We start from the raw sequence: 26995 nt of genomic DNA on the forward strand, positions 1-26995 counted from the left end.
TCTTACCTGATCCCTTACAGAGACATATTCTTACCTGATCCCTCACAGAGACATATTCTTACCTGATCACTTACAGAGACATATTCTTACCTGATCCCTTACAGAGTCATATTCTTACCTGATCCCTTATAGACATATTCTTACCTGATCCCTTACAGAGACATATTCTTACCTGATCCCTCACAGAGACATATTCTTACCTGATCACTTACAGAGACATATTCTTACCTGATCCCTCAAAGAGACATATTCTTACCTGATCCATTATAGAGACATATTCTTACCTGATCCCTTACAGAGACATATTCTTACCTGATCCCTCACAGAGACATATTCTTACCTGATCCCTTATAGAGACATATTCTTACCTGATCCCTCATAGAGACATATTCTTACCTGATCCCTTACAGAGACATATTCTTACCTGATCCCTTACAGAGACATATTCTTACCTGATCCCTCACAGAGACATATTCTTACCTGATCCCTTACAGAGACATATTCTTACCTGATCCCTCACAGAGACATATTGTTACCTGATCCCTTACAGAGACATATTCTTACCTGATCCCTTACAGAGACATATTCTTACATGATCCCTTACAGAGACATATTCATACTTGATCCCTTACAGAGACATATTCTTACTTGATCCCTTACAGAGACATATTCTTACCTGATCCCTTACAGAGACATATTCTTACATGATCCCTTACAGAGACATATTCTTACCTGATCCCTCACAGAGACATATTCTTACCTGATCCCTTACAGAGCCATATTCTTACCTGATCCCTCACAGAGACATATTCTTACCTGATCCCTTAGAGAGACATATTCTTACATGATCCCTTACAGAGACATATTTTTACATGAACTCTTACAGAGACATATTCTTACCTGATCCCTTATAGAGACATATTCTTACATGATCCCTTACAGAGACATATTCTTACCTGATCCCTTACATAGACATATTCTTACCTGATCCCTTATAGAGACATATTCTTACATGATCCCTTACAGAGACATATTCTTACATGAACTCTTACAGAGACATATTCTTACCTGATCCCTTATAGAGACATATTCTTACATGATCCCTTACAGAGACATATTCTTACATGATCCCTTACATAGACATATTCTTACCTGATCCCTTACAGAGACATATTCTTACCTGAACCCTTACAGAGCCATATTCTTACATGATCTCTTATAGAGACATATTCTTACCTGATCTCCTACAGAGACATATTCTTACCTGATCCCTCACAGAGACATATTCTTACCTGATCCCTCACAGAGACATAGTCTTACCTGATCCCTTACAGAGACATATTCTTACCTGATCCCTTACAGAGACATGTTCTTACCTGATCACTTACAGAGACATAGTCTTACATGATCCCTTACACCTGATCTCTTACAGAGACATAGTCTTACATGATCACTTACAGAGACATAGTCTTACCTGATCCCTCACAGAGACATAATCTTTGCCTGATCCCTCACAGAGACATAGTCTTACCTGATCCCTCATAGAGACATAGTCTTACATGATCCCTCACAGAGACATAGTCTTACATGATCCCTTACAGTGACATATTCTTACCTGATCCCTTACAGAGACATTTTCTTACCTGATCCCTTACAGAGACATATTCTTACCTGATCCCTCACAGAGACATATTCTTTCCTGATCCCTCACAGAGACATAATCTTTGCCTGATCCCTCAGAGAGACATAGTCTTACCTGATCCCTCATAGAGACATAGTCTTACATGATCCCTTACAGAGACATAGTCTTACATGATCCCTTACAGAGACATAGTCTTACCTGATCCCTTACAGAGACATTTTCTTACCTGATCCCTCACAGAGACATATTCTTACCTCATCCCTCACAGAGACATATTCTTACCTTTTCCCTCACAGAGACTTATTCTTATCTGATCCCTTACAGAGACATAGTCTTACATGATCCCTTACAGAGACATAGTCTTACCTGATCCCTTACAGAGACATAGTCTTACATGATCCCTTACAGAGACATAGTCTTACCTAATCCCTTACAGAGTCATATTCTTACATGATCACTTACAGAGACATATTCTTACATGATCACTTACAGAGACATAGTCTTACCTGATCCCTTACAGAGACATTTTCTTACCTGATCCCTTACAGAGACATTTTCTTACCTGATCCCTCACAGAGACTTATTCTTGCCTGATCCCTTACAGAGACATAGTCTTACATGATCCCTTACAGAGACAGTCTTGCCTGATCCCTTACAGAGACATAGTCTTACATGATCCCTTACAGAGACATAGTCTTACTTGATCCCTTACAGAGACATATTCTTACATGATCACTTACAGAGACATAGTCTTACATGATCACTTACAGAGACATATTCTTACCTGATCCCTTACAGAGACATATTCTTACCTGATCTCTTACAGAGACATATTCTTACCTGATCCCTCACAGAGACACATTCTTACCTGATCCCTCACAGAGACACATTCTTACCTGATCCCTTACAGAGACGTGTTCTTACCTGATCCCTTATATAGACATATTCTTACCTGGTCCCTTACAGAGACATATTCTTACCTGATCCCTCACAGAGACACATTCTTACATGATCCCTTACAGAGACATATTCTTACATGATCCTTTACAGAGACATATTCTTACATGATCCCTTATAGAGACATATTCTTACCTGATCCCTCACAGAGACATATTCTTACCTGATCCCTTACAGAGACATAGTCTTACCTGATCCCTCACAGAGACATATTCTTACCTGATCCCTTATATAGACATATTCTTACCTGATCCCTTACAGAGACAAATTCTTACCTGATCACTCACAGAGACATATTCTTACCTGATCACTTACAGAGACATATTCTTACATGATCCCTCACAGAGACATATTCTTACCTGATCCCTTATAGAGACATATTCTTACCTGATCCCTCACAGAGACATATTCTTACATGATTCCTTACAGAGACATATTCTTACCTGATCCCTCACAGAGACATATTCTTACCTGATCCCTTATAGAGACATATTCTTACCTGATCCCCTACAAAGACATATTCTTACCTGATCCCTCACAGAGACATATTCTTACCTGATCCCTCACAGAGACCTATTCTTACCTGATCCCTTACAGACATATTCTTACCTGATCCCTTACAGAGACATATTCTTACTTGATCCCTTACAGAGACATATTCTTACCTGATCCCTTAGAGAGGCATATTCTTACTTGATCCCTTACAGAGACATATTCTTACCTGATTCCTCACAGAGACATATTCTTACTTGATCCCTTACAGAGACATATTCTTACCTGATCCCTTACAGAGACATATTCTTACCTGATTCATCACAGAGACATATTCTTACCTGATCCCTTACAGAGACATATTCTTACCTGATCCCTTACAGAGACATATTCTTACTACAGAGACATATTCTTACCTGATCCCTTACAGAGACATATTCTTACATGATCCCTTACAGAGACATATTCTTACCTGATCTCTTACAGAGACATATTCTTACCTGATCCCTTACAGAGACATATTCTTACCTGCTTCCTCACAGAGACATATTCTTACTTGATCCCTTACAGAGACATATTCTTACCTGATCCCTTATAGAGACATATTCTTACCTGATCTCTTACAGAGACATATTCTTACCTGATCCCTTACAGAGACATGTTCTTACATGATCCCTTACATAGACATATTCTTACTTGACCCCTTACAGAGACATATTCTTACTTGATCCCTTACAGAGACATATTCTTACCTGATCCCTTACAGAGACATGTTCTTACATGATCCCTTACAGAGACATATTCTTACTTGATCCCTTACAGAGACATATTCTTACCTGATCCCTTACAGAGACATATTCTTACTTGATCCCTTACAGAGACATATTCTTACCTGATCCCTTACAAAGACATATTCTTACATGATCCCTTATAGAGACATATTCTTACCAGATCCCTTACAGAGACACATTCTTACCTGATCCCTTACAGAGACATGTTCTTACTTGATCCCTTACAGAGACATATTCTTACTTGATCCCTTACAGAGACATATTCTTACTTACTCCTGATTCTCTACTGCTGCCAGAATCTCAAATTTTACAGCAGTGAAAAATGGGAAAAAGAGATAGTGAAGAGATGATATATGCAACAAATGCACGCCTGTTCAGCTGTAATACTACATTAAGGAAATATGTCTTGGGAACCTATTGTATTACACTAGCATGTTCAGTTCAGCTGTCTTTTATACCTTAATGTACAGCTTAGTTGTGCGTTAAACCTAATTGTTTAATGTATGTATTGTCATTCATGCTAATTGTTTATATTGCCATTGTCCTGGATCATGCCTGGAAAGGGTTCTTGTCCCAGTTCACTTTCTGGATTAACAGAGTCAGATACTTACATATGCAAACAAACAAACAAATAAATAAATAGTGCTTTATGTGTAGTAACGTTAAAGCTCTTTGCATGATCATCACCTACTGGCTTAGAATGATTTGCATCTGACTGATTTCACTTCTTTGTGTTCTCTTTCTTGCATCATATTTGTTTTTGGAAATATCTCTAGTTTTTATTACAATTAACTAAGGATATTTCTGAATTAGTTTTGACATATTCTGCCATTTTGTGTCTCAGTGATTGCAGCACATATAGACTGCATGCTGCAGTAATTTTGTGTACATTGATTTTTTTTTCTGTTCTTGTGTATGGTTTTAATTATTTTTATAGGGAGATAAATCTCACATGAACACTATTTTTTTTAACCTTAAATTGTATTTACTGTATTACACATTGACTGGGGAAAGCCCTCAACTAACCATTGTGACTTTTTGATCCCAGTGTGCATATTTGCAGTTTTTATTTCCTCTTTTTAGATCACTAAGTGTCCCTCCTGTTTTTTGTCCACCAAAGCTTTCAGCATCATTGAACACATATGGCCACTGCATCCCAGAGAAGAGACAGGACTGATTAGTAAACCTCTCACCACACTATACCCTATGTCCCTATAATATTACGTCAGGGAGTCAAAATCCTTGACTATAAAAATCAAATCAAAGCAGCACAGCAGCCCCATCAGGGAATTTTAGGGTTTAACAAAACCAATAAAATTCATTTAAAGCTATACATGGATATTACTGCTATACAAAAGATTCAGATATAATGACAAAACATTTACTTTAGTGCTGTGCCTTAACAATAATAAAGAAGGACCTGGACTAGCAAGCAGCATACATACATTCGTTTAAGAAATGCCAGTATACCTCTCAACTGCTTAGCATAGAAAATCTGGACAGACCCTGACAGAATGGGGATACTAAGGCCCAAAACAGGGATACATTTTAAATATTGCTCTTACAAACTTAGAAAGTTCTTAGAATAAAAGGATTTGTCTTGGCATATATTTTTGTGAAGGATGTGAAGTCTGAAACACAAATTTGTATCATTATTTAGTGACTTCAGTCCTGGGAGCATCTCAGTGATTTGTCAGAAGATCACAACATTTTACAAGGAGCAGGTCAAAAATATGAGACAAAAATCTAGACATTCTGCAGAAATGTGGACAGTTGAGAGATATAATAAGTAGTGCAAAGCCAGTAACTGTCATTTGCATTCTGAGTTTTACTTCTGTCATGTGTCTCAGGCTGTTAAAACTATTCACTAAAACAATTTTAAATGAGAAAGTTATATATTTTTGTTGCTGATAATTATTGACTGAAAACAATATATAATTTTCATCATTTTAAATGTAGCATTGTCTAAGTGTTCTTCTTCTTCTTTCAGCTTTTCCCAGTTAGGGGGTCACCACAGTGGATCACCTGTCTGCTCATGATTGGCAGTGGAGTTTTATGGTGTCGAGTTGCCAGCCTGGCACCCAACCTTCCACGGAAGGCACACACACACACACACACACTTATACCTAGGGCCAATTTAGAGTGTCCAATTCACCTATAGTATGTCTTTGGGATGTGGGAGGAACTGGAGCACCCGGAGGAAACCCATGCGGCCACAGGGAGGACATGCAGATTCCACACAGAAGACACTCCAGCCAAGGATCGAACCAGAGAACCTCTTGCTGTGAGGTGGCAACGCTAACCGCTGCACCACCACAAGTGTTGTGTTCCTTAAATTTAATTTACTTCCCATACACTTCTCAAACAGTTCCTTGTTGTAAATTTCACTGCATACATTAGTCATTTCTGTTCTGAAATGTATATATCTCTTTAGAGACACCCAGATTAATTAGAAACAAGTAAGATCTAAGGTATGCTCCACAGAAGAAATGAGGGCCACAAATGAGTCAGGCAATGACTAGAGTGACGTTTGCCTTAATAGTAATTAATACAGTTCAGCACATTACCAGCCAAAAATATTCAGCTTGTTCGTCATGTTTTCTGGTGTACTGTGAACAATATCCTGAAACCACCACTACTTTTGAAATAAATAACATTTATTTATTTTTATTTATTTATTTGATTTGTTTTCTGGAGTAGTGCATTGATTTCCTTGGACCTTTTTCAGATTCAGCCCAAGACCAGTGTCTGGTTATGTGACTTGCTCAAATTCACACGCAATGGAACCTGTGATAGAGAGGATTTTTACATACAGGAGTTGAAATAAATTAACATCTGACAGAAAGTATTTTTCTTAAATACAGAAGTTGTTTTTTTAGCTACCTTACAAAGGGTTGTATGCCTCGTAAAAACAATTCAGTAGAGCAATACAGTTGTTTTGGGAATTTCAAGGCCTGCTTCCTACCTTCAAACATACCAGACATCAAACATATAGAGTGTAAATGTGAAATGTGAGTCACACTGTGATGGATGAGATAACAAAACATTCCTACTCTGACAAGGAAATTGTGCTTTTGCAGACACCAGATGAGATAATCATTGTAGAACAGCTGAGAACATTCTCCTGGGAGTAAAACATGAAGACTGCAACAAGACTGAGCAGATGTTTTCTAAAAACATGGGGGTTTTATTTGTCCATAAAACCCTGTGATTTGGCCTTTTAAAGGTACATGACATTTTGTAATAAGATCTGCCAAGTTTCATTAAGAAATAGCTGATCACAGACCAAGAAGAAGGCAGGATGTGTGTTACTCAACAGTTAATACATTCTTTTAGCTTTTGAATTGTAAACCATTTTTTGATATCCATTTCTTTGAAGTGTCCCTTCAACGTCTGTTGGAAGCCCAGAAGCTCAAATCAAAACCTGGAAACATTCCAGGACAGTGAATTAAATGTGATGTGAGTTACTGTTGTGGTAAATGTTCGATTTTTTGGCTTTCTTGAGAGGGCTTATAATGTTTAAATAGTTATTCACTGTTATATATCTCTGTGTCTGTACATACACGTACTAGGATAGTATATTTATAGATATAGCTATATATTTATATCTATCTATAGCTCTCAACCAATCAGGGACAAATTTCAACAGGATCGGGGACAAATCAAGAAAAAATCAGGGACACTTTTAAAATATTAGTCCTGTTAAATTAAGACATTGACACAATAAGAGAATGTGAATTAATATACATTTTCTGAAGTAAAAGAAGTCTATACCTCTTAATTACTGGCATTATTTATTACGTGCAATTCACCACTTTTCCTCCAAAAGTCACAAGTTTTAAGAGGGACTAAGAGGGACAGAGGTAAAATTTCAGTCACAATCAGGAAAAGTTGAGAGGTATAAAAACTCTCTCTCTCTATATATATATATATATATATATATATATATATATATATATATATATATATATATATATATATATATATATATATATATATATATATATATATATATATATATATACACACACACACACACACACACACACACATGTATATAACTACATATGGTTTCCCTGCTATATGTCAAACGTCTTTTTTCCGAACTGTGAATCAGCTGGCCAATTTAGCTGATTCACAATTGTTTGAGGAATTAATGTTGCAGGACTGGATTTAGTGCTACATCAGCTTAGTGGGGGGGGGGGGGTAAGGAATTTTCCCTTTTCCCACTGTTGTGCAATCACAGCATTTAGATAGATAGATAGATAGATAGATAGATAGATAGATAGATAGAGAAATAGATAAAAATATAAATATAGCTATATCTAGGGGTCACGTTTATATGAACGAAAACTTATATGATCGAAATTAATTCACTCGAGATTAACTGTTCAAAACCTGGAAGATCAAACCAGCAAAATAAAAAAGTGAGTGTTTCTTTTTGCAGGAACCTGGTCTGTGCAGGACTGCAGCACAGCGGGTATCAGGGTATTGACTCTTTCCAAACTATTGTACGATCTTCAAGAAGGAATATATAAGTAGCAGAGGGTGTAGGAGTCTGGGGGCGGGGGTTGCAGGTGTCCAGTTTGTCTGAAGTTGTTTGATCTTTCAGGTTTCAAGCATTTTGTCTCAATCATGTGAAGTCTGATCATCACAGGGAGTGTAGGGGCACAGCCCAAAATAGCGGAGGGAGGGTGAAGTGGGGCTCACAGCCCAAAATAGTAGGGGGAGAGTGCAGTGGGGAGCGCAACCCTCAATAGCGGAGGGAGGTTGCAGTGGGGACACACAGCCCTCAATAGCAGGGAGAGGGTGCAGTGGGATGCAGAGCCCTCAACAGCAGGGGAAAGGGTTCAGTGGGGTGCACAGCCCTAATGGTGGAAGGGTGCAGTGGGACAAGCTTCCCAGCAAAAAAAAAATGTTTTTCTGAATTAGTTTGCTGACTCAACCTATTTTGTCATCCACCATTGTCTGCCAACATCTTTTTACTCTCATCCAGGTTAATGTTGACAATAAAAGTGATGGCAAAGTTTTTATTTTTCAATCTGTATAAATAGATCCTTATTCATTCCTCTCAACTGCCTTGATTTTTGCAGAATGTCCAGAGTTTTGTCTCAAATTTTTGGTGTGTTCCACATTAAATTTGTGGTTTTCTGGCAAATCGCTGAGGATTGAAGCCACTAAATAATGACAGTCATTTAAGTTTCAAACTTCCTTCAAGAAAAGCATGCCAACATAAAACCTTTTATTCTCGCAACTTTCAATATTTATAAGGGCAATATTTGAAATGTGTCCCTGTTTTCATTCTTTGTCTCCCCATTATTTTTGGCATCGTCCAGATACTTCGTGCAAAGAGGTTAAAGGCTATGATCCATCTATCTGTCTATATTATATCTATCTATATATCTATCTATCTATAGAGAGAGAGAGAGGTTTACTGTCGAAATTTAGACTGTAGGATCGCCAAATATTGGAATACAGAATGGCAGTTGGCTGATTTCTATGTTTCCAAACGTTAATTCAGCGAGAGTCTATATCACTGAATGCCACTGTGGATTCTCTGATATGTACTCAATGTTATGACTAGAGAGCGTGGTACAGTGTGGATTGAGAAATGTATCCCTCTTCTCACTGTAGTGCAATCTTGGAGTTGGAATATATAATTTGCAGGGGGTGTTGGGGGTGCACCCCCCCACAGAGGGCTTGCCCCCCCCCCGCAAAAACATGAATTGCAGTGTAGGAGTTACACTTACTTTTGGTCCTATACAGACTTTACATTCAATATTCGACAAAAATGTTGACTCTGCTGAATTCGTTCAGCAGATTCGACATTTTCACTTACTTAATATGCAGGAATATGATGTTGACTTTCAACATTAAATACATTTTTTTTGTGAGATAAATATATATATATATATATATATATATATATATATATATATATATATATATATATATATATGGATTCCATACATTTGGTCGAATTACACTTAGTCGAAAATGATTCCAGGCATTTCACTTCACTGAAAGCTCACTTGACTGAAAGCTCACTTGGTCGAAGTTCATTTGGTCAGAAATGGAATATAGCCCCTCGCCCACTGCAGTGCAACCCTGGAGTGAGAATATTAAATAAGGGGGGTGAGGGGCATAGCCCCCCCACATTGGGGGGGGCACATAGCCCCCCACATTATGCCAATAGTTTTTACTAAAGACATATATATCAATGCATTTCTAATGGATATACCTTCTTATAATAGTGAATACATTAAAATTATGTGGGGGGGGGTTACATCCCCAAACCCCACCTTATTTAATATTCTCACTCCAGGGTTGCACAGCTTTCAGTCAGTGAAGTGCAATGCCTGGTATCATTTTCTACTAAGTGTAATTCAGCCAAATGTATGGAATCCATATGTGTGTGTGTGTGTGTGTGTGTGTGTGTGTGTGTGTGTGTGTGTGTTAGGGTGTTAGTACCTATTGCTACCTGAACAGTCTCCATCCACTTCAAACCTCAGAAGCCACAGTGTAGAGAGACTGAAAGTTGTCATACTTTTCCAATACATTAAACACTATGAAGTATGGGTGTATGGCATTATGGTTCTCTGTCCTGAAAAAGGAACACATTCTCCAAATATATCATACCCAAACAGCATGAATGAGAATGTGCATAGTCATACTTACTGTTATTGTCTTAAATTGCTTTTATAATGAATATGGAGTATTGAGTAGTAAATGCACTGCTGTGGCATGAAAGGATTTTTTTTATTTACTTTAATACAGCAGTAAGAATAATGTGCTATACCTGAAGGGAAGTTGCTGGTAGTACACTTTTGTAAAACTATATGAACTCTGTCAGCCCTCTACCCCTAAACACATATATACACCATCAGTGTATGATGTTTAAATCACAAGCTAAAGTCAGGTAGTTCGAATCCCCAAACCTGTAGACCAAAAGCACCTGCTGATACAGCCAAGTGGTGCAGAAGCTCATGACATTAAAATGTTAGTAGCAAGCAGACGCCATTCACAAGGTGTCTGCAGATACAATTTCATTTTGGTACTATATTAGAGTTTTGCTTATATATATAAAAATGCACTACTGAAATCAAAGAGGTATAGTACTGTGCTAAAAGATAATACAAATAATTTGTGTATTCACAAATAACTTGTGCTAATACCACTTTATTTGCTTCACATTCGCACACACACACACACACACACACACACACACACACACACACACACAGATGAACTGTTCTCCAGGAAACACTGGCCTGCATGCTTATGTATGTATGTATGTATGTATATATATATATATATATATATATATATATATATATATATATATATATATATATATATATATATGTGTGTGTGTGTGTGTGTGTGTGTGTGTGTGTGTGTGTGTGTGTGTGTGTGTGTGTATTTAGTTATGTAGGTATTTATTTATCAGTAACTGCATCCAGTTTCAGGCTGCATGCTGTATGCCTTTAAACCCTGTAATGAAACACGACAAATGGTGGCATGCACATATGGCTCATCCATCTGTTGTTGTGGTGATTGCAGTAGCCAGACATAACAAGGCATCAGCTGCCAAATGAATTTTGTCAACGACTATGTTGTAACACAAGTCTGGAATTTGCACTCTAAATTGCAGATAAACTGCTGGCAACATATCCTGATCCCTGGCCAAGGTTTCTGTAGCTGTCTGATCATTTACTCTCTACTAATTGTACATGCTTTCTGAGATTGAGAGGCAATATTGTCTTACACAAACCTCCACAACAAAATGGAAGGGATAGATGACAAAAGTTATTAGCTTGTAGCCCAGGAAACTGATAGCACTGCGTGGTAAATATGTAAACCTAGTTTAGTACAGTCACAAATATGAAGGCACCCTGGACACAAAGACTGATGCAAACTCTTTATTCACGATTCACAATTCCACAGGTTTAGCACTTTCATCCAATTGCTGTTGGACTTCCTCAGAACAATAGTCATTACCAACTCAACCTTTTATACCCCTCCCCATTAATCAATTAAATAATTAAAACTAGTTAATGAGTTAAAATTCCATTAAACATTGATAAAAAATGTGTGGTGCTTCAACAAGCCTAAATGTTTGTTAAACACATAAATTGCATATCTAAAATTCTAACACAGCCTTGTTTTTTAAAAAAAAACTTTACCACAGCAGGTCTTTCACTTAGAATCCCTCTATCCCTTTCTCTTTGCCTATACTTTTTTCTCAATTCCTGGTAGGGAAGGTATTCTCTAGTCTGCAGTTCAAATATCTTATTGACCTCTTCATATTCTATTACATTTCCCTCTATAGTTATTTGCTACAAATACCTTGGTTCTTTGCCAGTTTTCTCCAGCAAATTCCAGATCCCGCTTGCTATTTTTCTATACCCCTAATTGCAGTTATCCTATTGGCAAAATCTCCTTTCTTCATTCTCATACTGGCTTAGTTCTCAGTATACTTTCTGCTAATTTATGAATATAATATGCTGTATGGCTGTTCTTATTCTCCTTAAAGATCTGCATCCAGAATCCCACTCTCTCTTTCTTCCTTGGATTTCCTCCATTTCATCATCATCCCTTTCCACTTTGCATTATAATCTTCTGCTTGTGTTATGAATATTAGCCTAAACTGTGCTCTAAAATATCCTTTCAAATCAGGTATCCTAGACCACCTTGTTCTATTGGAAGGATTAACTTATTTCACTTGACTCTTGCCCTCTTCCCTTCCCAAATAAATTTGTTCATCTCTTTTAATTATTGTCCAGAACTTCTCCTCTGATTGATAAAAATATGGAAGAAACTCCAAGACCGTCAAATGAAGACAATAATTCGATAAAAAGGCAATTCCTTTATTCGACTGTTAGATGATAAAATCCAAGGCCAGCAACAGGACACTGATCTTCTCAGTTTCTTTTGATAAAAATATGCTTGACCTGTATAAAAAGCCAGTTCAAGTGTTGGTACGTAATTTACAGCTATAGTCTTTGTTTTATCTCAGTTAATTATATATCCCAAAAAGACTTATAACTCTCAAAATGTCCCACAACACTCAAATATCCTTTTATGGTTTTATCAAGTACAAAATAATATTGTCTACAAATAAAGATAACTTTCCTTGATTATCATACCAATTATATCCCTGAATTTCTGAGTCCCTTATTTTGTTTGCCAATGACTAAATATAAAGGAAACAAAAAAGTGGAAAGTGGACACCCATGCCTGGTTCCTCTGTTCAAACACAATGTATCAGAGAGGATCCTCCCACTTTAATTCTTGCCTCTGATCTGTCATATAGCCTCCTGATTAACCATATTATTGTATCAAGGAATGCAAGTGCTTACATTGTCCTACTCATAAAATCCAAGCTTACTTTCTTAAATGCTTTTTCTGCATCAAGGCCCATCAACAACAGTGCTATTTTCTCACATGCTGCTTCCCTTTAGAGCATCATTGTTCTATTAATGTTGTCAAATATCTGTCTCCCTTTCACAAAAATACACTGATCAATATCTGTAAATTTTGGCACAACCTTTGCCATTGTTTTAGCTGTTATAGAGAAAAAATACTTTATAATCTTTGTTTAAAATTGAAATGGGTCTATACAAAGCTGACTCTGGTAGATCTTTACTACCTTTAGGTATTACAGCCATCACAGCTTTCTTCCAAGATGCTGGTGCTTCCCCTCCTTTTAAAAAAGGCGTCAAGCAAAACCTTCCAAATCTTTATCACTTTCTTCCCTCCTAGCTTCCAAACTTCCACTGGAATACCATCTGTTCCTGGAGACTTTACCAACAATCAGTTATCTACTACCATTTTTATCTTTTCTCATCCTATCTTTCCTGTTAATTGTTGAGTCTCATCTACCTCTAACCTTGGCATACTTAAGTCTTCCATAGATGTTTCTATTTGTGCTCTTTCCTGATTTTTACATTTCTCTGCTTTATAGAAATGTTCATAACATTTCCGAAAAATCTCTAACACCTCTACAGGATCTCTGGTTATTTTTCTTGTTATAGGTTACCTGAGTTTGGTAACAAGCCTTTCTACTTTCTGTTGTCTAAGTCATTGTGCTAAATGATTTTGCACTCCAGAGTTATTATCAAAAAACAGTTATTTTCTAAAGTCATGTGTGTTATCCAAATACTCAATTTATTTTCTCTTTAGCACTCTACATTTGCACCTCTATTTCCTTTGTGAAATTTCCCTTATTCTGCAATATTTTCACCTTTGTGAGACCATGTAAATAATTCATATTACTTCTTAACCATATTTCTTTTTCTTTTATTTCTACTGTATTTTTAAACTCCACTTTCATTTTATCCCACTCTCCATCTATACCTTCTGAAGAAATTTTTGTCTTCCCCAATAACTCTCAAATAACTTGCAGTACCCTTTCCTTAAATTCCTGTCTTTTTAACAGGTAGGTGGGAAGTACCAGTGTCTCATTTTTACTTCATTACCCTGCACCCTTATCTTAGTTTTTATTGCACATGATAGTTATTGGATGTGTGTTGAAGCTTTCAATGAAATGCACATGTTCCTGTGAAATATAATTTCTGTCTAGTCTAACCCAGTTTTTGTACCTTGGGAAATAATATGTACATTCTTTCCGAGTTCCTACTACTGAGGTCATGTCTTCCATGCCAAATATTTTCATAAATTTCTTCAGAAATCTACACTTTCTTGTTATATTTTTCCTTGCAGGTCCACCAGATACATCCTCACTGTTGCAAATCAAGTTCCAGACCCCAGCTATAAGCAATATTAGCTGATGAAAGATGATTATTTCTGCCAAAAGTTTTTAAGCTCCATAACAGTTTTCAATGAAATATAAATGCATGCCAGTGTAATCCTCTTCCCTTGCCAGTAACCCCTTACTTCCACAAGTATACCATTATTATCCTTTTTATCCCCATTTTATCACTATTAAAAATCCTCTAGCAATTAGTATAAGTACTCCACGTTTCCTTTGTCTCTGATAATTTGCTGAATATACCTCCTGAAATCCTTTCTTTATCAAGTTCACATGCTATTTTCTTTCCAGATGTGTCTCCTGCATCACTGCTATTTGCACTCTTCATTTCTTAATATAATTCAATATTCTTTCACTTTTGTCTATACCTGTGTGGCCATTTAAGTTCCAAAATAATATGGATAGTATAGCCATTATGATAACAGGTTATTATTCTCACCTATTATACATGACAGCTTTCTTAAATGTCTGTTTCCAACTTTTGTGTTGCATGCATCCATTAATGTTTGCCAGGTTAATCTTCTATACAGTTGTTTCTTGTTATCTCCATTTGAACTCATATCACACTTTCAAGAATTTTGTTTTAATTAAAACCATCAAATAAGAAAAAAAACATATCCCCAGAACACACCCAGAACCTATTAATTTAAAACAAACACACAAAACTGAGTGAATATTCAGATAATGAAGTTTAACCCTCCTGATAGGAACAAGTGCCCCCAAACTGACAGCTACACCCACAGGAATTTCTTAACCGAAATTAAGGCTATCCCTGCTAAAGTGCATGTTACGGCCTGTACTCTCACACTAATTCCTGTCTGTTCTTTTCTTATATCTATTCCCCTCGCAGATGAGAAAAACAGCTTGTATGCTTTCAGAAAACATTAACTTTTAGCCTTAAGAAGTAGTAGTGTACTAGCTATCTTTAAATAAAACTAAATTGTGCACTGTTCTAGTCAATGCAATGAAATATTTAGGCTGCCCAGGAAGCTGCTATCTCTGACTCATTTTCAGTAATTTCAAACTTTATGTCTTACTAAGCTGCTTGTCCTTGTACCTTTTCATTTTTTTATTTCTCTCAGCATAGAAAGTTCAGAACTCTCAAGATTTATTTCCTACAACTTGTGATCAGCTTATCTCCATGAAAACATAAGAATGGAATGCACAACAGCCCTCAGCCACAGATTTCTCAATTCACACTGAACATTTATTTAATTAAGGAAAGAGAATGCATTCATCATGTTTTCTTATTTTTCAAACCCACATCCTTACACAAAAACAACTTGTTTTAGATTAAGCCAAGGGAATTAATCCAGGCATTCACCTATGCAAAAGTAAGAGAAAACATCTCAATTCTATGTTTATTATAATCACTGCATTTTTACACGCCATCTCCCACCCCAACAACACAAAACTACAGCACATTAATTTAAACATGCTTTTGTCCAGCCTTTCTTCTCTTTTTACATTGTAATCCCTATATTTCTTAAACCAAAGAAGTACTTGTTTACTTTAGAATCTTTACCATGTACAGCAATTCACTGAAAAGACTCACCCTAGCCCTCTGATTTTAGATGTCTTTGACTACATACTACACAAATCTGCTTTACTACATAATGCACAATTTATATTGTGAAATGTTTTATACAAATACTCTTAAGAACAAAAATTGTGTTACTTACCATTACTTTGTTTTCTTTTGCATTCTTCTATACATTAATGATGTGAAGTGGGGTATATGCTTTTCAGTTCACTCACAAGTTTACTAAAGTCATTAAAAGTCCAATCTTTCTCAGCCACATGTTCTTGTAAAGCCGCATTTCACAAATGTGATTGATGCTTATAATCTCACATTTATTCACTGGTTTTAGTGTTACTGGTCTTCTTCCGTCCATCTGCAAACACCACACACTGGTTCTTGTCCAAAGTACTCCCAATTCTTCTAGTAAACTCCTGTGCTTTTTTTCTTTTTCTGTCTCTCAAGAATTTTCCTTTGGAACATTGGAAAAGGTTTCACTGGCAAAGTCTCTCTATGAGCTTTATTGTCAGAAGAAGGAGAAGAAGAGTTCTCTTCAGTTTGATGACTCACTTTTTGTTGGACAAACTTTTATATTTCCTCATTGGCCTGTTCTGCATCAAAAATGTTTTTGATCCTCCAGGACTAAATATTCTGAAGACAGATGGATACAGCAACTTGAATCTCTCACCTGCCTCTCAATATTCCCCAATTGTTGGGATAAATTTGCTTATCTTTTGCCTGGTGTACAGTGAATAATAATTTTCAACAAATACTCTACTGTTGCCAGTTTTGGAATACTTTGCCCTTCTGCCACAGTTTTGTCAGGATCAGCTCTTTCTGCTGGTATGATTGCATCTTTATTAATATAGGTCTTGGTTGCCTTCTCATGGCCAGGTTTGGAGCATACACTCTATGTGCCCTTTCAATTAACAAATCCTGCTTTAATATCAATACCAGTCCAGTTGCTTATTTGTACTTTCATAAAGTTAATACAGTCTGTTCCTTCCAGTTTCTCTTGTACAGCAGAAAATCTCAGGCTTGCCATGTGTGCTCTGTCCTCTAATTCTATAATTTTTGAAACAGCTCTGCTTGAGAAGTTGCATACATAGCCAGCCCTTCCTTCATTTTGAGCTCTGATTTTTATAGTTTTAATAGTTCACTTAACAGCTGCTTAAAGTGTCTTCCATTTTTCTCAGCTCTTTGTTATTTGTGTTGATATACTCCAATGTTCAATTTATTTTGATCAGTTCTGAGTACAGTTGATTTATATTTTTCCTCTAAATTACTGGAAGCTCTCATACCAAAGTTGGAGCTAGAACTGTTTTTTGCTGAACAGCTGCAAGATTCTCCCCAGTCAGTGTTTTCTCTTCACCTTTTCTAGTCAATATTCTTTTAGGCTCTTTGCTGGCATCCAGACAGTGTACTTACTAGCCAGTAACTGAATTTTACTAAAGCTGCAAATTTCCTTAAAACATTGGACTTCAGATCCTGTAATTATCTTTCAGGTCCTGCATTTGTATCTCCCCAGAATCTGCATTGCAAACTTAAGCAAGGGTTACAATCCAGCCTCAGCATTTTCAGATCAAAAAAACTACCCACAGTGTCCTTCTCAGGTTTTTGCATGTGTGTGTGTGTTTGCTTGTGTGCGTGCACACATGTATCAGCATGAGTGCCATTCCTCTAAACTCCCCTTGACTAATGAGAAAATTCTATAATACTGGGGGGGGGCATTTGACACCAGAGACTTATAGCATTAACCTAAGTCACATGAAAAATTAATGCAAAAACAGGATTTGCACCACGAAAGACATGGGGGAGGAACACAATACCAGAGGTGTTCTTTCATATTACTGTAATCCACTTAAAAAATGAAAAGAACACAGATTTTACGGCACAAAACATATTAGGTACAGAAAAAATAGGAAACTCCAAGTTTGGCATTACTGGCATTACTGACTGAATGTAATGCTCTGAGACATGCAGGGGCCATGCTCATGGCTTCCAGTCAAAGCCAGGGAAAACCCTAGATGACATCAGGGAGTCCTTTTAAGTATTACTCTAAACCACTTAAAAAGTTACGAGTAACAGGTCTTGAATCTGGATACATTTACTGAACATTAAGAAGAATGAAATTCTTTATGTCTGGCATTACTGAATGTCTATAATCATTTGTAATTTACAAAGAACAGTGAGAAATTGGGGACGTTCTGTAAACTCGGAGACAGGTAAGAGGTATAGCAGTGTGTCTGTGTGTTGTGGGATGAGGGGATGCCACAAAAGCATCAGAAAAGTGCCTGTTAGTGCTTGCAGTAATCATCAAGTGATTCAGAGATATGCAAATTACCCAATAATGAGTTTTTTCCCATTGCAGCTGTGTGCCTGAATTGCTGGTTTCCATAATCAAGCTAAAATGCCCTTTTTACCATAGCTTTAACACTAACAGCCAGGCCTATTTCTAAATCTTGGCCAGAGTTGGGCCTATTTCTAAATCTTGGCCAGAGTTTGAGGTTACAGTAACTTGGCCTAAATGGCAAAACTGATTCAAAAGAAAACAAAACTTTTCCTCTCAGATTGTCTTGGATTATTTTGCTTAGAAATCTCGACTTTGGGGGCAATTTTATCAGGTAGATAAAATCAGATATTTCAATCAAAATTGCCATAAAGGTGTATATGAGCATATATATATATAGATTCACTATACAATCTTGAAATAGTGAAATGTCGAATTTCAGTATTTCGAGACTGAATAGTCGAAAAACCACATACACGAAAACCCACAATCATGAATACTACAATTGCAACCATTCACACACACATACACAAACCAGGACATAATCACACACACACATACACCTACCTAACTAAACAAACATAACAACACACACAAACACACTTAACCTACCTATATGCAGGGGGGCAAGCCCCCCTTCACCCCACACACCTCCTCACTTATATATTCTAACTCCGAGGTCACACTAAACACACAAACACACAACAAACACCACTGCACACACTCACACACACTAAAATCCCTACCTATTATCCTCAAACACACAACACTTATCTGAAACCCCAGATAAATCCACAAACCGCACCACACATCACAAACGCTATACACCATGATAGATATATATATACATATATATATATACATATATATATATATATATATATATATATATATATATATATATATATATATATATACCAAATGGTAAAAAGGTCATGTAGACAAACCATTCAGTAAAAACTGCAAGAAAATCTCAGCCAAGCTAGAATTTTCACTGTGTGATATCTTAAATTGCCTGTAATGGAGGCCCATGGGTTATATGCAAATGACACTTAAGGGCACACAAATGTAGGGTGGACATCTAGTGCCATAGTAATAGGACATTCCTATAACAATTTGTGTGTACAAGTACTTAATAGCCGACTTTGGGACTCTATATTATATCCTCGAAAGCTATAAACAGTGAACGCTATCTACAGTGAAAATGCCATGCAGCGAACTGTAAATAGTGAGATTGCACTACACTGAAGATTGGAAAATTTGCCCTTTCCTCACTGTAGTGTGATCTCGGAGTTGGGATATATTATTAGTGGGGGGGGGCACAGTCCCCCACAACAGCGAATTTGATGCACAGCATTTTTGCTGTAGATAGCATTCGCTGTTTATAGCTTTCGAGGATATAATATAGACCCGACTTTGGGGATCCATGCTATAGTAACAGCATAGCATTACTGTGATACTGTGTGTGTATGTGATGGGGGTAACTAATAAAAAACATCTTACAGCTCTATTCCCCTGAAAGACAACTAAAATCAAAAAACAAATCTCTGCTTGTCACAACAAAATTTTATAATTCTGCAGGGAACTCCCTACACTTAAAAAAAACTTCAGACATATGGAACTCTATCCTTCTAGCATGAAAAACAGACCAAAATTGAAATGATTAAAAAAAATTAAAATATCACCTTTGAGAAAATAAATCTGTTCTGCATCTTCCCAGACCTACTACTATAATATACATAGTTTTCTTCTCTTCTCTTCTCATCTCTAGAACAATCCTGACAGCACTCCTTTCCTCACTTCTAATTTCTCATTACAATAATTTACAACTACTCTCACTCAACTACATCTTTTTCACTATAATTTTTTTCTCCTTTAAGAAGTAATTTTTCACAAAAACAGATTTTACTAAACCAAGAACCTAGACTGAGACTAATGTATTCCCTTGCAGAAAACTCACTGCTGCACAAAAACTGTTTATTGGTATAAATATCTCCTTCTCATGTGTATGGGATGCATATCTTAGATGTGGGTTCTTGTACTGTATAAAACATCTGATTTGTTTTTAATCTCTTTTATACATAATCTTATACTGTAAATAATTCTCCTTTTTTTCTTTAAACTTTCATGACTGTTTTAATGATTGTACAATATACAGAGCTTTTCTTCCCGGGCATCTGCTGATAAGGAGGTCATGCCAAACCCATTTGGGGTATCCTGATTAACAAAGGAAAAGAAATAAAATAAAATACAAACAAAGCATTTATTAGCCTACGAACAAAAAAAGCCCTAAAGACTCCAACCAACAGCACTGGGGCTTAATAATATAAGAAAACTGAGAAAAAAACAAATGCAAACTAATAGTTTAGGGTTTCATTCTTTTACTTTCAGAACTTCATCAGTTTATTTTACAAGTGTTTACATGTCCTTTCTTTTTATATATATATATATTTTTTGTATCGCACAGCATGTCAAGTAACTGTGTGTGTGTGTGTGTGTGTGTGTGTGTGTGTGTGTGTGTGTGTGTGTGTGTGTGTGTGTGTGTGTGTGTGTGTGTGTGTGTGTGTGTGTGTGTGTGTGTGTGTGTGTGTGTGTGACATAACATGACATAACACGGAGCACTGTCTTGTAGTTTACTGTGAGGAATTTTGCTATCGCTGAACTTCAGAGCAAGAATTTGGTAGGACGATTTGGCTATTATCAGGGTTAATGATATTGTGCTAATGTTTGGACATTTGGACAGTAAGTAATGAATAAATACTATTGAGAAAATTCAGCCATTTAATTTCCCTTTTTAAAATGCTTTCAAATGAGCCCTAACTGTATCATTAATACAGTTCTGCACTTGGTGCCCTGTTTTTTTTTTGTTTTTGTGAAGAATCTGCATTAAGTCTGGGTGGTGCATGGCACAATATAAATGAGCCAAATAAGTATAAAATGTAAGAAACATAGCTGTGAAGTGATCATTAATGTTGAATTAAGCAGATATATGGCTCCCTCGCAGACAAATGAAACAGCCTTTGACTAAGAATCTATATTTTAGCCAGTTTTACCAAGAGTCAATAAACAAACAGTAGAAAGAATGCTACTTTGTAGAAAAATAAATAAATAAATAAAAATCCTTCACAAATTATGTGACTGAAAAAAAAGAGTGTTGATTTACCATAAGAAGGACAGACATCAGAAGGGAGATCAGGTTACAATGACGCTTAAAAAAGCTTACTTGCTTAGATAAACAGAAAAAAACTTATTTGCTTACATAAACAGAAATTAGAAAGATTACCATAGAATATTTGAGTCAGCTAGCTCCGAAGGAAATGGAAAGCAGCTTGCTCTGAAGGCAGTCGGTACTAAGCATTTTCGCTCTGCAGTAGGCTAAATCATCAGTAAGAATCTTATTATAAATAATGTCACCATTCAGAAACCACTGTTGTGCAATGAAAGAATGGGCTTATAAAAAATTAATGAAGGTGAAGAACAAATAAGGCATGGAGTCCTGTTGCTGTTAATTACAGACTACTGACAGGATATGCATTGCAAATCTGTGTTCCTTTAGCTTGTTGATATAAGGGTTTAAGGCACACATTAACAACACACTTTATCAGAAGATGAAAGACTGACAGTGTAGCTCCTGTATACACATACACACACACACACACACACACACACACACACACACACACACACACCAAACAGCCTGTCCACTAAACTCCCTGACATTTACCTCCAACATGACTGGGTGAATGTGATCTTTCATCTGTGTTCGTTACCAGGGCAGTCAAGGTAACTTATACAGCTGAATGATGTTTACTCAGCTGCATTATCAGGCATTTCCAGGGGAGACCACATGGCTAATTAGCATATACAACTCCTCCATAATGCCTCATTAGCATTTGTGGTGGGCCACAGAGACAGCCCACCTCTAAGCCACACCTCTTTCTGGTTCACCACTGTGGTGGGGCTGTCTCTGAATCAGAAATGGCTACTATAAAGCTTACACCTCACAGTATCCTTTCTGAATTCAGTCCAATGTCTGGAAAATTAAAAGCTTTGTAAGCATTATCATTCTAGTATAATAGTCATTTATGTTTCCATACTGTTGTCCTGCTTTTTTAAATTAAAAAGGTAAATGTGTATCTGTCTTTGGATTGTTTGTTTGTCTATTTATTTACTTATTCTTTTTCACATCTTTCGTAACTATTTGTTTTCTCTATCATAGTGCTATAGACTTTACATGCTTTCTCTTCAGCCACATGTAATGATAATGCCCTTAATCTGTACTTTTGCTGTTATGTTTAATGTAGTTCCATAGTTCTTGTATCTTGACAACCTAACTAACCACGCATTTGGTTTTTGACTGGGGCTGTCTTCTGTGGAAATTCTTTACTGGAAAAGCTCATGTAAACTCTGCCACAACTTGCTGTGTGGGAAAGGTTAGTTTGTTTTTGTTTTCTTGTATTTTGTATTGTTTCATTGCCTTCTTCTGTTTTGTATATCATAGTTTATTTTCTTTACACTGCATTTTACTTGTCTTTTGCTTTTAATTGCATATTTAAACTAGGAAAGAGACCACAGCTGTCTCTTGTGAGTCACACAGAAATTACTCCCAGCCAGGTGGTGGTATGCTTTTAAACTCAACTGTGTTTCTGGTTGCCTGTCCCTTATGTTAGTCTGACCACATATCTCCTTCCCTCTCCTCTTTTATTTGCTATTGTGAGTAAGCACAAAGTTATCATTTTGTGAAATCACTCCCCTTCAACTATTTAGATTTATTGGCCATCCCACTGTATTTCCATAAAACCAGAATAAAAAGTGCCCATCCCCTTTTAATCTCTTTTGCTGTTTTTAAATTAGCAGCTCTCCACTTAGATAGCTAAAACTTAAGTTACTCCTCTTTCATTTCTAACTGCTTAGTGCAAGCTACAGCTCTTAGGATATTAAACAATTGTTTCCATCTTAACTTTAAAATCTGCAACATCTAATCCAAGACCACTGATTATTGGAGAGCCCACATTCTGCCTTTCAGTAGTCATCTTGGGATTAGTGCTTCTGTTTTTCTCCTTGTGAGAGAAGGAGCACAGGAGCATTATTTCCTGGAGACTGTTGATCACTGGGAAACCTAATAACTGCTTCATAGGTGCCAGCTTGGAATCTGTGCTTATGTTTTGTTCCTGGTGAGAGAAGGAGTGGAGTGCATTGATTTCTGATGATTCCTGACTGTTTTTGGTTGGGCAGCGAGTGTCTGTGTTTCACCTTCCTGACCTGTCTGTTTGCTATTCAAGGCATCTACCATGAAAAGGCTGCAACAAGCCTACAGACCCTTATATCATTTGGGACAGGACTGTGGATCACCAAACAGGCTGTGGCCTGCTTCTCATCTTGGGGCTGGTGCTAATGTTTTGCTTCTGGAGAGAGAAGATTCAAAGGAGAATTGTATCCCAGCAGCATGAAGCAGTAGTGAGAATGGTACTAGTAGTAACCAGGCAGTAGCCATTCAGGCCACTCCCTTCTTTTCATCATTCTTGACAAGCTAATTCTTTCCTTTCAGTAAGTACCGCTTGATTTGCTGCAGTCTAACCTATCTTTAGAATATCTCCTTAAATATTTCATTCATAAATCTTCAGAATCCACTTATTAGCTTCCTCTTAACTGTTTAGTAGTGCCCTGTATAAACACAGACACCTTGAGATGACATTTTTCCTGTAAAAGCAACATTGAAATTTCACTGATACCTAGTGCATACAAGACAACTAGTTTGCATTGGCAAGCACTGCCCCCAAAGTTGCAAACCAGATACTCCTGACATTACTTTATATTCTCACTCCAACTGTCTAATCAATAAAAAAGGTATGTCTCCATGGATACAAACTTTCCTACTATCCCCATTACCAGCTTGATGGATATGGGCATCACTGAGGCAATGTAGAAATTGTCCCATGTTTACTGACAATCAGTTAACTCTCAAACAAACTGATATGGTATGTGAAAGATGTATTTACACAATGTCATTGGAGGCAAAGCTCTCACATAAAACCATTCCTAATGTCAATAAGGTTTTCAGTAGTACACACACTGCACCCATCACACACAATTCAAAGCAGACATATAGATCCACATATGCTGAGGCACTTAAATGTAACCTTCCTAAACCCCAAAGACCTCCTAGACAAAGTACACATAATTGCCCACAGCAGCACCGAATGCACTCTTTCAAAACAACACCCACATCAACACATACAGTACAGATCTCATGGTGAATCTACTTCTAAGCCCATAAGGCAAGCCACCATATAATCCAACATTCTGGTCATTGGAGACTCCATCATGAGACACACTGATGTCCCACTCACCAGGCTGAGTAAGGAGAAAATTATGGTCAGTTGCTTATCAGGGGCCAGGATCTGCCACATTACTTACACACTCAGGTCATTGGACCACAAGTACCAGTATGACTTAGTCATAGTCCATGTGGGTATAAATGACCTGAGATGTACCTCCCTAGACTATATGAAGAGAGACATCATGGAAGTGTCGGGATATGCTTCCAAGGCTGATATAAGCCTAGCATTGAGCATAATTTTACCTTTTCCAAGGATGATGCCACAATAAGAACAAAAAAATATTTGTCAGCATGGAAGGAGATGGTCAACAAACCACATTGCTTTGCCAAGAACGGTCTGCACCTCTCCCCTCTAGGCTTTTGAATATTACCTAAAGCATTGTCCTCCCCATAGTGACTTTTTTACGCAATACCAAACTGAAAGAACTTCTGACATAGCAAATTAAAACCAAGAAAATCTAAAGGTATTACTGCTCACTGCTAGGAGTCTAAACAAAAAACTCCATGCCCTAGAAGCACTCTTCACCCTAGGGAATGCTGACATCTGTGCATTCACTGAGACATGGTTTAGTCTCAGTGACTGCAAAGATGTCAGCTGGTAACAGTCAGCTGTCTATCAGGTGCCAGAATCCAACACATAGCACAAGCACTCAGGTCACTCCACAACAAGTACAAGTATGACTCTGTCACTGTCCATATAGGTGTGAATGACCTGAGACACACCTCCCTGGACTACATGAAAAGAGACATGGAGGAGCTCTCGGATTATGTGGCCCTGGCAGGCATGACCCTAGCCCTGAGCAGTATCCTACCATCACCCAGAATGATAGTGCAGTACAAGAAGAAAATGATTGACTTCAACAATTGGCCAAGTTTCTGGTGTCATTCTAAGGGGATCCAGTTGTCTGATTGGGATGACATGATTGACAGACCTCGATGCTTTGCCAGAGATGGCCTGCATCTATCACCCCTGGGTTTCCGGATACTGGCTAAGGCTCTTGCCACCCCTATAGTGCCTTTTTAGGCGATGTTCCAAAGACCAAATAAGGATGCTTCTAGCCTTAGAACGCTTTGCTTCATGTCTTTCCAATGGACTAATCGTGCTGTTGGGGGGGGGGGGGCATTATCATAGCAATGTGTGTGTTATATTTATATATGTTATGTTCTTAAACCTACTGACATGACATGGTGTCAGAAATGGGGAAATATCTGCCACAAATTAAAAAAAAAAATCATCTACAGAATGGAAGATTTTATACAGTGCCTATCTACAGAAACTAGAACCACTCACTGTCAACCCCAATACCACTTACCTAGGTGATCTAAACTCTCCAACTATAGACAGGGAAACTTACACCACCACTAGTGCACAAGCATAGAGATACCTTGACTTCAGCAATACAAATGATCTGGAGCAATTAGAGTACCCACTAGGGTTAATAAAAGACTTGGATCTTGTCCTTATTAATACAGGAATATTTTGCACAATGTCTTGTGTATCTTCAACACTTGTTAGATCTGACCACAAAGCAGTCTCATTCAAAATAAAACCAAAACCAGACATCCCTTTCACCCAAGGTACCTTTAGAAATTTCTTTAAGACAACCTATCTAGTCCTAAGTGATACGTTGACAAGTTTGAAATCCCCACCATACCCAGTTAACTCAACTGGATACTCAGAAATGTGCACCACCACACTATACCAGCATGTAAATAGATACACAGATGCAGCAGTACCACATAGGAACAAGTACTGGGCAAACCCCAGAAACAAACCCACATGGTGGTACCATTATAACAACAAGCTTTATAATAAAATGGAAAGAATTTTAACCAAAAGTAAGACAATAAATTCCCATAATGTCAGAGCCCTTGTCATTGAAATAACAAACAACTCCATCTGAAGCTAAAAACAGCTATTATACATCATAAATGAATACAATATTTATAAAGTATCAGAAAGCACACTAAGAACTAAGCCAACATGAGAATGGAGAAAGGAGATTCAACAATAGGGATAACTGCAATTAGGGGGTACAGAGAATAGACAAGAGGGGGCTGTAATATACTGGAGCAATCTGACAAAGGAAATACGGTGTTGCGAATAAATAATTAGAGAAGGAAAGGTAAAAGAATGGGAGGAGGCCAAGAAGACATTTGGATTGCAGGCTAGTGAGCGTCTTCCCTATC

The sequence above is a fragment of the Protopterus annectens genome, chromosome 13.part0, assembly GCF_019279795.1.
Source record: "Protopterus annectens isolate FY-2018-M chromosome 13.part0, PAN1.0, whole genome shotgun sequence".
Lineage (NCBI taxonomy): Eukaryota > Metazoa > Chordata > Ceratodontiformes > Protopteridae > Protopterus > Protopterus annectens.